Genomic DNA, 12499 nt, shown 5'->3' on the forward strand with positions numbered 1-12499 from the left:
GGGTATGAAATTCATGATTTTGGGAGTAGGTTTTTTGGTATTTTCAAAATTTGGGCAAGAAAAGAAGAGGAAGAGAGGAGGAAAGAAACAAGTTGGAAGGGAAGAGGGAGGTGAGAAGAAAAGGAGAGAAAGTTGGAAGACAAGAAATGGAAAGAAAGAGGAGGAAAGAGAAGGAGGGAAGAGGAGGGGTGGACTGTGGAGGAGAAGAGAGAGAGAGGAAAAGGGAAAAGGAAGAGGAGGTGTGGAGGAGAAGAAGTGAAGGAGCGAAAAGGAGGAGTGGATGAGGAGAAGAGACGGAGCAACAGGTTGCGGCCGAGAAGAAGCGTCGGATGCGTGAAGTGGCAAATGGGAAACAAACAATAACTGAAACGACGGTAAAAATCGCATTTGCAAAAAAAAAACCTTTCGCCCTTTTTTTCACCTCACTTTACATTTGGGCGAAACACCGTTTTGATAGGCAGGTTTCGTCTCGTGCCTGAAACGTTTCGTGCCATTTCGAGACAGCAAAACGGGTTTTTATGTTACTATGGTTCAGTCGTAGACAATGTTGATCCAACAATATGTCAGTCGATAGAACTTTGTATAGCCTAATGATGGCATAGGGCAGCCAGCAACAAGTAGTGGAGGTTGATGTGTGGCAGGGACTTCTCTTGGCTAACAAAGGTGTTGGCTGGCCAGTTGCAATTCAAGAGGCTTAGGTGGTGGCGTTGAGATCAACAAGCATAGATAGCGGTGCTATCCAAGCAGGGAGCGTGGTCTAGTGGATGGCGGCTGCGTCATGTGGCAGAGCTTCAGTGGGCACAAACAACACTGGCTGATGGCGATGTTGGTAGCGTTGGCGTTGAGTGTCACGAGCTTGAAGGATCTGGACTCGGACATCTAGCCGCGAGGCAATCTTTCCAACCAATCCATCTCATGACTCGACTTCACTGGCCCGTCGAGCGCGTCATCGCGTGTTTTCCTTGCGTTCATTCTCGGCCCGGCTCCACAGCCTAGACACCGGTCTTTCTATCTTGTGACGGTTCCATGTCTCGTTGGCCCCGCTGTTTCCATTGTTTCCATATAGATGCATTCTTTTCGGCACGGGCTATAGCATACCTCCAAGGCACCATGGGGCCTTGGATAGTATTCTCAAACGTCACATACAACCCCCCTTTATGGAATTGTCTGGCAGCGTTGGTGATGACGGCCAGGAGGAAGCTCCTGTTGATGGTGGTGGCGCACAGTTAGTTAGCGCAAAGAGGTGGCGTAGCCAGGTAGCAATTACAGATTAGGCATGGTTAGTGGTTGGCGGCGGCGAACAACGCAGCAACCTAACAGTTGAGGGCGCTGTACTGTAGGTGGCGAATCAGGCAGTAGTTGTATGATTCAAAACAACTGGGGCAGTAACGTTGAAAACTTGAGTTTCGATGATTGGTGTTGACGAAGAAGATGATGAAGTAGATGATCTTCAAGCTCCTTCAATGGTCTTGCTGATGGTGCTACAAGAGAGGTTCAAGCCTTTTTATTCTTGAGGAGAGTCTTGCTTTTTGCCAAAAGCTGGTCTATGCTTTTGCTTTTCCCTTTTCACCTTTGCTTTTGCTCTTTTACTTTTATTAATAAATTATTACTCATCTTTTAATAAAGTTCTTATGCTTTGCTACTAACGTCAGTGCCTTGCTTTCTGGCCTTGGAGCTGCATTTTGAAAAAGCGACTTTTAGCTTTTTGGTCTGGCTCAATCTCCTCTTGCCAGTGGTGGCCCTGGCTCACAATCAACCCAGTTACTATCATGTGCACATAGTTTATCTACCGTGTGCAGCACGCACACAAGACTAGCTTCGAGGCTTGGGGTAGCTTGGAGCTAGACAGGTTGATTGGCGAGCTGGGATAGGGATAGACTGACGAGTGGGCGCCCAAGTGAGGATGCCTTGATGGGTGGGCACCCGTGTGGACGCTCGATGACCGGTCAAGAGCCCATAAAAGGGTGGCCAAGGTCAGTTAGTTGGTTTGAGTCTCGCGAGTCTTTGCAGGAGCTCTGTGGTTAGTGCAGATGTGTACGTGCTTCATGCAGCTAAGGCCAACAGTAGTCTCGAGGCTCGCGAGGGTAGCTCCGTGACGGTATGGGATGTCATGTGCACAGTGTGTATCTACGGTGTGCTACATGCACACGACTAGCTTTGAGGTTTGGGGAAGCTTGGAGCTAGGCAGGTTGATTGGCGAGCTGAGTTAGGGGGAGACTAACAGGCGGGCACCCAAGTATGGACGGGTGGGCGCCTAGGTGTGGACGCTCGATGACCGACCAAGAGCCTGTAAAAGGGTGGCCAAGGTTAGTCATTAGTTCATAGAGTCTCGCGTGTCTTTGTGAGAGCTCTATGGTCAGGAGCTTGTATCTAGTGCAGACGTGCACTTGCTTATGCAACCGACGTTGGTTGCAGTCTCGAGGCCCGCGAGGGTAGCTTCGTGGCGGTATGGGACGTCACGAGGTAGAGATTGGTCGGTACCTCCATCTAGTTAGCTCAGCTCGTGGATCGGTGGGGACAGCCAAGACTTGTGGGCTTGCCCACGGCTGTCAAGGTAGGGAGGTGAGTTCAAAGAAAAGGTATGAGTTTGAGAAGATTGCTGTTTTTTTGTGCATACTGTCGTTTTTTCAAAATCAACATGATTGTTTTTGCATTGTAGGAGTCCGTGATGGGGATTTTGATCTTGTTAGGATTGTTTGCTTTGCAAGGACTGTATGTGTTTTTCAACTGTGTAAACAGTTTGAGGAACAGAGAAGTAGTAAAAGCCTGTCGGCCGGCTGTATGTAAGAAAGAGAGAGAGAGAGAAGTAACGCTTGAGTTTATGAGGCCTGTGTGACTGTCTCGCTTGTAAGGTTGCAGCTTTTATGAGCGAAGAAGGCAGACGGTGGACCTGTGCACGTAGGCAGGCGGCCAAGTTTATGCGCATGCGGCGGCTTTAGTCGCACCCTTGCAGTCAGACCTGTACACATGTTGATTGCAGGCGCACGCAAGCAGTTGAGCGTGTTTACGCATGTAGGTGGGTACACGCAAGCATGCGGGTACCAGTCGTGCACAGACATGTAAAGCATCGCTGCAGGTGGCGCACGTAGGCAGGCGGATGGGCGATATGGAGATAGTAGCGCAAAGCAGGTTACTGGGTGGAGGTTTTTTTTAACTTTTGTTTTTAACAAAAAATACCCGCCACACTGTCCTTTTGGTGTTTCAACATGCGCTAAAGGGTTTTAATAAACCCACACATTAAAAAGGGGTTTAAAAAAACCTTTTCTTTATTACCATAAAACACCATAAAAGTAAAGAAAAGGTTTTTTTTAAATATATATAAAACACCATAAAAGTAAAGAAATGGTTTTTTAAAACTCTTTTTTAATGTGTGGGTTTATTAAAACCCTTTATATATCACAAAAGCAAAAGCTAAGTAAGCTTCAGTTTCATCCATATGACAATGGCAAAAAAATCCAGCTAGCAACAAGTGTCCTCTTAGGCAAAGTTTGCTTTGGTGGAAAGATCTCAACTCCAAACCAACTTGGGCACAGTTCGAAGAAGTCTTGAAGAAAGAATTCCTCAAGAAAGAGGATGACTATGATATTGTTGCCAAGTTTGCTACTTTGACCATGACCTCGCAGAACCTCATTTATGAGGTCTATCTCCCGAAATTTAAGGACTTGCAGACGAAAGCTACGAAGATGGATTCCACTACTCTTTTGGGTTTCTTCGTAACCGTTTTACCCAACTCGTACCGTTTACAGGTTAAAAACAACGAAAGTAAAACTTTGGACGAGGCCATTCATTGCGCTTGTATCTATGATGATACAATGGTCTCTTCCAAGTCTAAACCTGTGCTCGAGCAAGGGAACAAGCACAAAAGAAAGTTCTCCGCATCGATGGCTAGCACGACTGAAGGTAAGTTTTCGGACCAACCTCCAAAGAATTCTACTTTGACCCTAGCAAAGAAAAAACGTCTCCTTAAGGCTTTGAAGCTTAAGAAAGAGGGACGTTGCTTCATCTGCGCAGAAAAAGGACATGGGTAACGAGTGCTCGAAGAAAAAGGGTGCAAAGACCAACACAAGACCCAAGCCAAAGACAACTAACCAAATGTCTTTGGCAAGTACATTAGTCACTGTACTTTCTCGTCCTAGTTCATGTTCTGATTGTCTATTCAACTCTAAAGTTTTTGGCTTACATGATCTTCTCCGAGTTTATGGAGAAGTGAATGGCCATAGAATCCACGTTCTTCTAGACCCTGGCAGCTCACACAACTTTGTTAATTACAAACTTGTGCAAAAGTTGGACCTTGACATAATACCCAACGATCATACCTATGAGGTACGCCTACTTGCAGATCGACAAGTACGGGATCGAAAGTTGAGAAGCTATCGATCCGGATTCAAGACTACGAAGATACTCTGGAATGCTATATTATGCATCTAGAGCATGTAGACTTGTTATTAGGGATTGAGTGGTTTAAGACTCTTTAAGTCCAGATAGATTGGTCTAGTCATACTTTCTCTTTTGAACATAGGAACACCCAGTATTATATCTTAGGTGATTGTATACAACCCTCTCAGGGACCTCTTGTAAATATAGTTGATTTTGAAAATATAATGGATTCATCTTTGTATAATATTTTCCATTGTGTCTTGATTTCACTTTCTTCATTTCTCATACCTACAATGGAATGTTAATGAATTAAATGTGTTTGAAAGCAACGAATTAAAGAAGATACTTGATTTGTTTCAAGATGTATTTTCTAAGGAACTGCCATTAGGCTTACCACCTGAAAGGACAGAAGCTCATCGTATTGACCTGGTCCCTGGTGCTCACCTTGTTAGTATTCCACCTTACAAGATGAGCCAAGGTGAGGAAGATGATTTGGCCAAACAACTCGCATATTATTTGAGAATGGACCATATCCATCCAAGTAAATCACCTTAGGGTGCACCAGTGTTACTCAAGAGAAAGAAGGACAACACTTGGAGAATGTGTATAGATTACAAGAGATTGAACAAGCTGACCGTTAAGAACCGTTACTCTCCGTAGATCGGATGACCTGATTGACTGATTAGCCAAAGCAAAGTATTTCACAAAGATAGATTTACGTACTAGCTATCACCAGATACGTATTCATGAAAGGCATGTTGAAAGAACCGCCTTTCGAACTAGGTATAGTCATTACGAGTTTCTCGTATTACCTCTTGGGTTAATCAATGCTCCAGTCACTTTCCAGCAAATGATGAACGATCTTTTTCGTGAACATTTGGGAAAATTTGTGGTTGTGTTCTTGGATGATATTTTGATATATAGTCGTACTCTTGAGGATCACGTTAAACACCTCACGATTGTCTTAACTATTTTAAAACAGAATCGACTATATGCTAAATTAAGTAAATGTGAGTTTTTCATGAGACATCATTTACTTGGGACACAAGATCACTAGAGATGGATTGAGCATTGACTATGACCGAGTTCAGAAGGTTCTGGCCTGGCCTATATCGCGAACAGTGAAACAACTTCGTTCTTTTCTCGGTTTTGTTGTTTTTCTTCGGAAATCTGTGCGGGAGTACTCTCAGCTCACACTTTCGATGGGAGTACTCTTAGCTCACACTACCGATGACCAACTTGTTGAAAGGTCGTGGACGTAAGTCAAATCAGCCTATCACTTGGAATAACGATTTGGATATGGCCTTCAGACTTTTGAAAGATAAAGTCAAGGAATTATCTATCTTAGCATTATCCGATCCTAGTCGGTCTTATGTTCTTAAAATTGATGCCAATGACTATGCAATCGGGATTGCTTTATTTCAAGATGGTAGATCTATTGCTTTCAAAAGTAAAAAGCTAGATGACTTTCAATTTCGTTGGCCAATCCTTGAGAAGGAGCTTTATGTTGTCATTCACGCTCTCAAGGTTTGGAGACATTGTTTATATGGCTCCAAGTTTGTGGTATTGATTGATCATCAATTAATCAAGTATGTGTGATGCAGATGATTGGAGAGAAAGGAAAGCTCGATGGGCTGAATTAATGCAAGATTTTGATTTTGAGATTCGTTATCGAAAGAGGTCCATGAATAGTGTCGCAGATGTGCTTAGTCGAGTTAGAGAGGTGAATACTTTGTCGTTCACCGAGATTTCTACTGAGTTATTTCAGTCATTGAGAGAGCTTTGCAGGACTGATAGTTATTTTGGTCCATTTTGGCAAAAGATCCAGGACGGAAGCACATGGATTGACCAAGACTCGATGACTGAGCAACCTACCATTCAGGCTGCAAGAGGTCAGTGGATGATTCGGAATGGTTTACTATTCCGTAATGACAAAATTTCTGTATCACAGATCTCGGACCAAGATTCTTAACGAGTGTCACGACGCCTCTTCTGCTGGACACCCTGGGGTACACAGGACATTATCATTAGTGAAACACACTTTTTATTGGCCAAAGATGAAAGAGTATGTAGAAGATTATGTTCTCAAGTGTCAAGCTTTTCAAGCAAATAAAGCTAAATGCTTTAGATAGGCTGAATTGTTGCATCCTTTGTAAATCTCAGGTAATAAATGGGAAAGTATTTTCATGGATTTTATTACTAGATTGCCAAGAACACGTCAATTTGGGTTGTGATGGACATCGTTCATCCAGAGAGTTCTTTGAAAAAACGATGGTGTATTTGTGAGTTCCCAAAGATTTCGAGACTTTATGGACAGGTCGATCTCCCAAATTAACCCCTAGATACTGTGGACCATTTCGTATTACAAGATGGATTGGTTTAGTTGCATATGAATTGGATTTGTCTTCTCATGTAAAAATTCATCTTGTATTTCATGTCAGTAGACTTAAGGAAGTACTGGGTGGAACAGACCAGTTAGTTACTCCTCAAGAAGTCATAGATGTCGAGAACATGACATTTGTTCCATATGAATCAGAAAAGATTCTTGGATTTCGTGAAAGACGATTGCATAATACATTTATCACGGAATACAAGATCAAGTGGAAGGATCATGTCGAGGAGGACGCTACATGGGAGACATTGACTACCCTTCTGAGGGATTACCTTGGCTTTTTAGTGAGCTCTTAGAGAAAGAGAAGTATATCATGTGCACAATGTGTATCTACCGAGTGCTACACGCACACAAGACTAGTTTCGAGGTTTGGGAAAGCTTTGAGCTACGCAGGCTGATTGGCGAGCTGAGTTAGGGATAGACTAACGAGCGGGCACCCAAGTATGGACGACGTTTGATGATCAGCCAAGAGCCTAAAAAGGGTGGCCAAGGTTAGTCTACACGCACACAAGACTAGCTTTGAGGTTTGGGAAAGCTTGGAGCTAGGCAGACTGATTGGCGAGTTGAGTTAGGGATAGACTAACGGGTGGGCACCCAAGTATGGACGGGCGAGCGTCCAAGTGTGGACGCTCGATGACCGGCCAAGAGCCTATGAAAGGGTGCCCAAGGTTAGTCATTAGTTCATAGAGTCTCGCGTGTCTTTGTGAGAGCTCTACGGTCAGGAGCTTGGATCTAGTGCATACGTGCATCTGCTTTATGCAGCCGAGGCCAGTTGCAGTCTCGAGGCCCGCGAGGGTAGCTTCATGGCGGTATGAGACGTTACGAGGTAGCGATTCGTTGGTACGTCCATCTAGTTAGCTCAGCTCGTGACTCGGTGGGGACAGCCAAGACTTGTGGACTTGTCCACGACTGTCAAGGTAGGGAGGTGAGTCAGGTCTGCATTCCCTTCACGTTTGCTTGGTTTGTTTGCAGGTTCCGAGTCTTGTACCAGGAGCATTCTACGAGGTGATCCTTTGGGGATTTGACATGGTATGTCATGGAGTAGAGATTGGTCGCTAGTTAGCTTAGCTCGTGGCTCAGTAGGGACAGCTAAGTCTTGTGGGTTTTGCCCACAGCTGTCATGGTTGGTGGTGAGTCAGGCTTGCATCCCCTTCACATTATCTGGCTTTGTTTTGCAGGTTTTGAGTCGTGTTTTAGGATTGCTCTATGAGGAGATCCTTGGGGATTTAACAACAGTATCAGAGCATGTCTTGAAGAGCGTGGAAGTTCGTAGGTAGAAAAGAAAGAGGTCAAGAGGTACGAGTTCGAGATGACTGTTGTTTTTTCATGTAATACTGATGTTTCTTTTCACAATTCAGCATTTACATCGTTGCTACTCGTGTTGGGTTGAGGTCTTGGAGGGGATCGAATTAGACAGCATGTGCATAATTGTTTTTTTTTTGAAAGAAACGATGCATGAGTGCTAGTCGGTTGTGTGAATCAAACTTTGGACGAGGCCATTCATTTTGCATGTATTTATGATGATACGATGGTCTCTTCGAAAACCCAACCCGTAATAATCAAGGAGGGAAACAAGCACAAAAGAAAGTTATCCACATCGATGGCTAGCAGGACAGAAGAAAAGTTTTCGAACCAACCTTAGAAGAATTCTACTTCGACTCTAGTGAAGAAAAACCGTCTCCTCAAGGCTTTGAAGCTCAAGAAGGAGGGATGTTGCTTCATCTGCAAAGAGCAAGGACACATGCATAACAAGTGTCCGAAAAAGAAGGGTTCTAAGACCTACATAGGACCCAAGGCGAAGGCAGCCAACCAATCGTCTTTGATAGGTACTTCAATCATTGTACTTTCTCGCCCTAGTTTATGTTCTGATTGTCTATTCAACTCTAAAGTTTTTTTTGGTTTGCACGATCTTCATCGAGTTTATGGAGAAGTGAATGGCCATAGAATCCACATTCTTTTGGGTCCTAGAAGCTCAGACAACTTTGTAATTACAAACTTGTGCATAAATTGGGTTTGGACACGACGCCTAGCGATCATACCTACGAGGTACACGCTTACTAGCGGATAGGAAATGTGGGATCGAAAGGTCAATAAGCTACCGATTCGGATTCAGGGCTACAGGGATATTTTGGAGTGCTATGTTATGTATCTAGAGCATGTAGACTTGTTATTAGAGATTGAGTGGTTTAAGATCCTTAAGGTCCAAATAGATTGGTCTAGTTATTCTTTTTCTTTTGAACATAGGAACACCCAATATTGTATCCTAGGTGATTGTATACAATCTTCTAAGGAACCGTTTGTAAATAAAGTTATTTTTGGATTCTTCTTTGTATATTGCTTTTCATCATGTCTTGATTCCACTTTCTTCATTTCTCATATTTATTATGCATGTCAATGAATTAAGTGTGTTTGAAAGCAAAGAATTACAAAAGTTACCTGACTCGTTTCAAGATGTATTTCCTAAGGAGCTGCCATTGAGCTTACCATTCGAAAGGACAGTGGATCATCGTATTGATCTAGTCCTTGGTGCTCAACCTGTTAGCATTCCGCCTTACAGGATGAGTGAGGCTGAGGAAGAAGAGTTGGCCAAACAACTCGCAGATTATTTGAGAATGGGCCAATCCGTTCAAGTAAATCACCGTAGGGTGCGCTTGTGTTTCTCGGGAGAAAGGAGGACAACACGTGGCGAATGTGTGTAGATTACAAGACAATCAAGAAATGCTATCCTCTTCTTAGATCAGATCATCTGATTGTCCGTTTAGTCGGAGCGAAGTATTTTACAAAGATTGATTTACGTACTCGCTATCATCAAATACGTATTCAAGAAAGACACGTTGAACGAATCGCCTTTCGGACTAGGTATGGTCATTACGAGTTTCTCGTATTACCTTTTAGGTTGACCAATGCTCCAGTCACTTTCCAAGAAATGATGAATGATCTTTTTTGTGAACATTTGGGAAAGTTTGTGGTTTATGTTCCTCGATAATATTTTAGTATACAATCGAACTCTCGAGGCATGTTAGATATCTTACGATTGTCTTGACTATTTTAAGGCAGAATCGACTGTATGCTAAATTTAGAAAATGTGAGTTTTTAATAATGAAAATTATTTACTTGGGACACAAGATCACAAGAGATGGGTTGAGCATTGACTATGATCGAGTTCAGAAGGTTTTGACTTGGTCGATACCGCATACAGTGAGACAACTTCGTTCTTTTCTCGATTTTGTTGTTTTTCTTCGGAATTCTGTGGGGAGTACTCTTAGCTCACACTATCGATGACCGACTTGTTAAAAGGTCGTGGATGTAAGTCGAATCCCTTAGAATAATGATTTGAATATGGTCTTCAAACTTTTGAAAGATAAAGTCAAGGAACCCCCTACCTTAGCAATACATGATCCTAGTTGTCCTTATGTTCTTGGGATTGACGCGAGTGACTATGCAATCGGGGTTACTCTATTCCAAGATGGTAGACTTGCTGCTTTGGTGAGTCGAAAGCTAGACGACACTCAATCTCGTTGTCCAACCCTTAAGGGACTTTTTGTTGTCATTCACGCTCTTGAGGTTTGGAGGCATTATTTATAAAATCGTTTCCAACTGAAAGTTTCTTCGATCATCCTCAATCTGATGGAGCTAAACTGAAAGAGTGAATCAAACTTTGGAGGACATGTCTCGTGCAAATGTTCTTTTATGCTTAAGTACGGATCTCAACCCAGATCACCTGTTACCTGTTATCGTGGGGTTTTCGAGACTTCAGCATGATGCAGTGCATACTTTTTTACAAGACATGCAAGAAATGTTACAAGTTACAAAGGAATCTATTAGAAGCGCTCAAGACAGAGACAGATTTTATTCTAATAAACATCGTTCACCAATAGAGTTCTCTGAAGGAACAATGGTGTATTTACGAGTTCTAAAAGATTCTGAGACTTTACGAACAGGATGATCCCCGAAATTATCCCCTAGATACTGTCGACCATTTTGGGTTACACTCTGGATTGATTCAATTGCATATGAATTGGATTTGCCTTCTCATGTGAAAGTTCATCTTGTATTTCGTGTCAGTAGACTTAAGGAGGTATTGGGTGGAGGAGATCATTTAGTTACTCCTCAAGAAATCATAGATGTGGAGGATATGGCATTTGTCACACGAAGCGGAAAAGATTCATGGATTTCGTGAAAGACGATTGCGGCATATGCTACTCACGGAATACAAGATCAAGTGGAAGGATCGTGTTGAGGATGCTACATGGGAGATATTGACTACCCTTCAAAGGGATTACTGAGCTCTGGAGTGAGCTCTTAGATAAAGGGGAGTATGTCATGTGCATAGAGTGTATCTACCGTGTGCAGCATACACACAAGACTAGCTTCGAGGCTTGGGGTAGCTTGAAGCTAGGCAGGTTGATTGGCGAGTTGGGCTAGGGATACACCGACAGGCGGGCGCTTAAGGGAGGATGTCCTGATGGGCATGTTGGTGAAAAGTCCGACGAAGGGCATGCAAACAAGTCTCAAAAGAAGGGCAAATGTCACTAGTGCCATAAGCTTGGCCACTACATCAATGAACGTAGAAAGCGGATTGCAAAAGAGAAGAAAGATACAGGCAATGCGGTAACAGACTCTTCTGATGACAAAGTAGAGTAATCAGCTAATGTAATTCAAGAAGAGTATGCTTTTTTTGGTCACATGCACTAGTGACACACCAAGTGCTTCAGGGAATGATATGTCTTGCATTGCATTCGGCATACAGGATGTATCATGGTATTTTGATAGTGGTGCTTCGAGCCACATCACTTCATTCAAAGAGCTATTTCAGCACTTGGTTTATGCTTCTACTGGCCACTTTGTATCCTGTGTAGATCATACCACTTATCTAGTAAAGGAAATTGGCAATGCCACACTGTTGCAGTCAATGGTGTAAATATATGTATGACAAAAGTGTTGTATGTTTCAGGGATAAAGAAAAATCTGCTCTCCGTCTTAGCCATAAACGACCAAGTTTTAAGGTTGAAATGATACAAAGGCTTGTATAAGCTGGACAGCTATGACAAGCATACTTATGGTGTACATAGTGGCTGCCCACCCTCCTGCAATGCATGATGCAGAGCTTTGGCATGCTCATTTTGCTCATGTAAATTTTCAGAGTTTGATGCTTTTGCAGAAGCATCATATGGTTGATAATATGTCGTCTCTTGAGTCTCCAACAAGACATGTATGTGAGGAGCGCATTTTGGGAAAGATGCATCAAAAACCATTCCCAAGGATGGAGTTGTTAGAGCTAAAAATAAATTACAACTCATACACAATGATGTGTGTGGTCCAATGCGGACACCATCCATAGGGAGCAACTTTATTTTCACATTCATTGATGACTATTGCAGGTTTCCTTGGGTTTACTCCTTGAAAGCGAAAGCAGAAGTGTTTAAATGCTTTCGACACTTTATAGCAATATCTGAAAATATGTGTGGATGTAAAGTCTAAACCCTCCATTGAGATAGAGGTGGAGAGTACATGTCAAATGCATTTAAGGATTATATGCTTCAAAAGGGCATCAAACACCAATGTACTGTGCCTTATACACCACAACAGAATGGTGTAGCTGAGAGGAAAAATAGATCTCTCATAGAGATGGCAAGATGCATGGTGAAAGCACAAAAGTTGCCTCACAATTTTTGGAAGAAAGCTATAATGTGTGCAACTTGTGTGTTGAACAGGTGTCCAACGAAAGCT

Source organism: Cibotium barometz, chromosome 42 (genome assembly GCF_041138505.1).
Source record: "Cibotium barometz isolate CiBa-2024 chromosome 42, ASM4113850v1, whole genome shotgun sequence".
Taxonomy (NCBI): domain Eukaryota; kingdom Viridiplantae; phylum Streptophyta; class Polypodiopsida; order Cyatheales; family Cibotiaceae; genus Cibotium; species Cibotium barometz.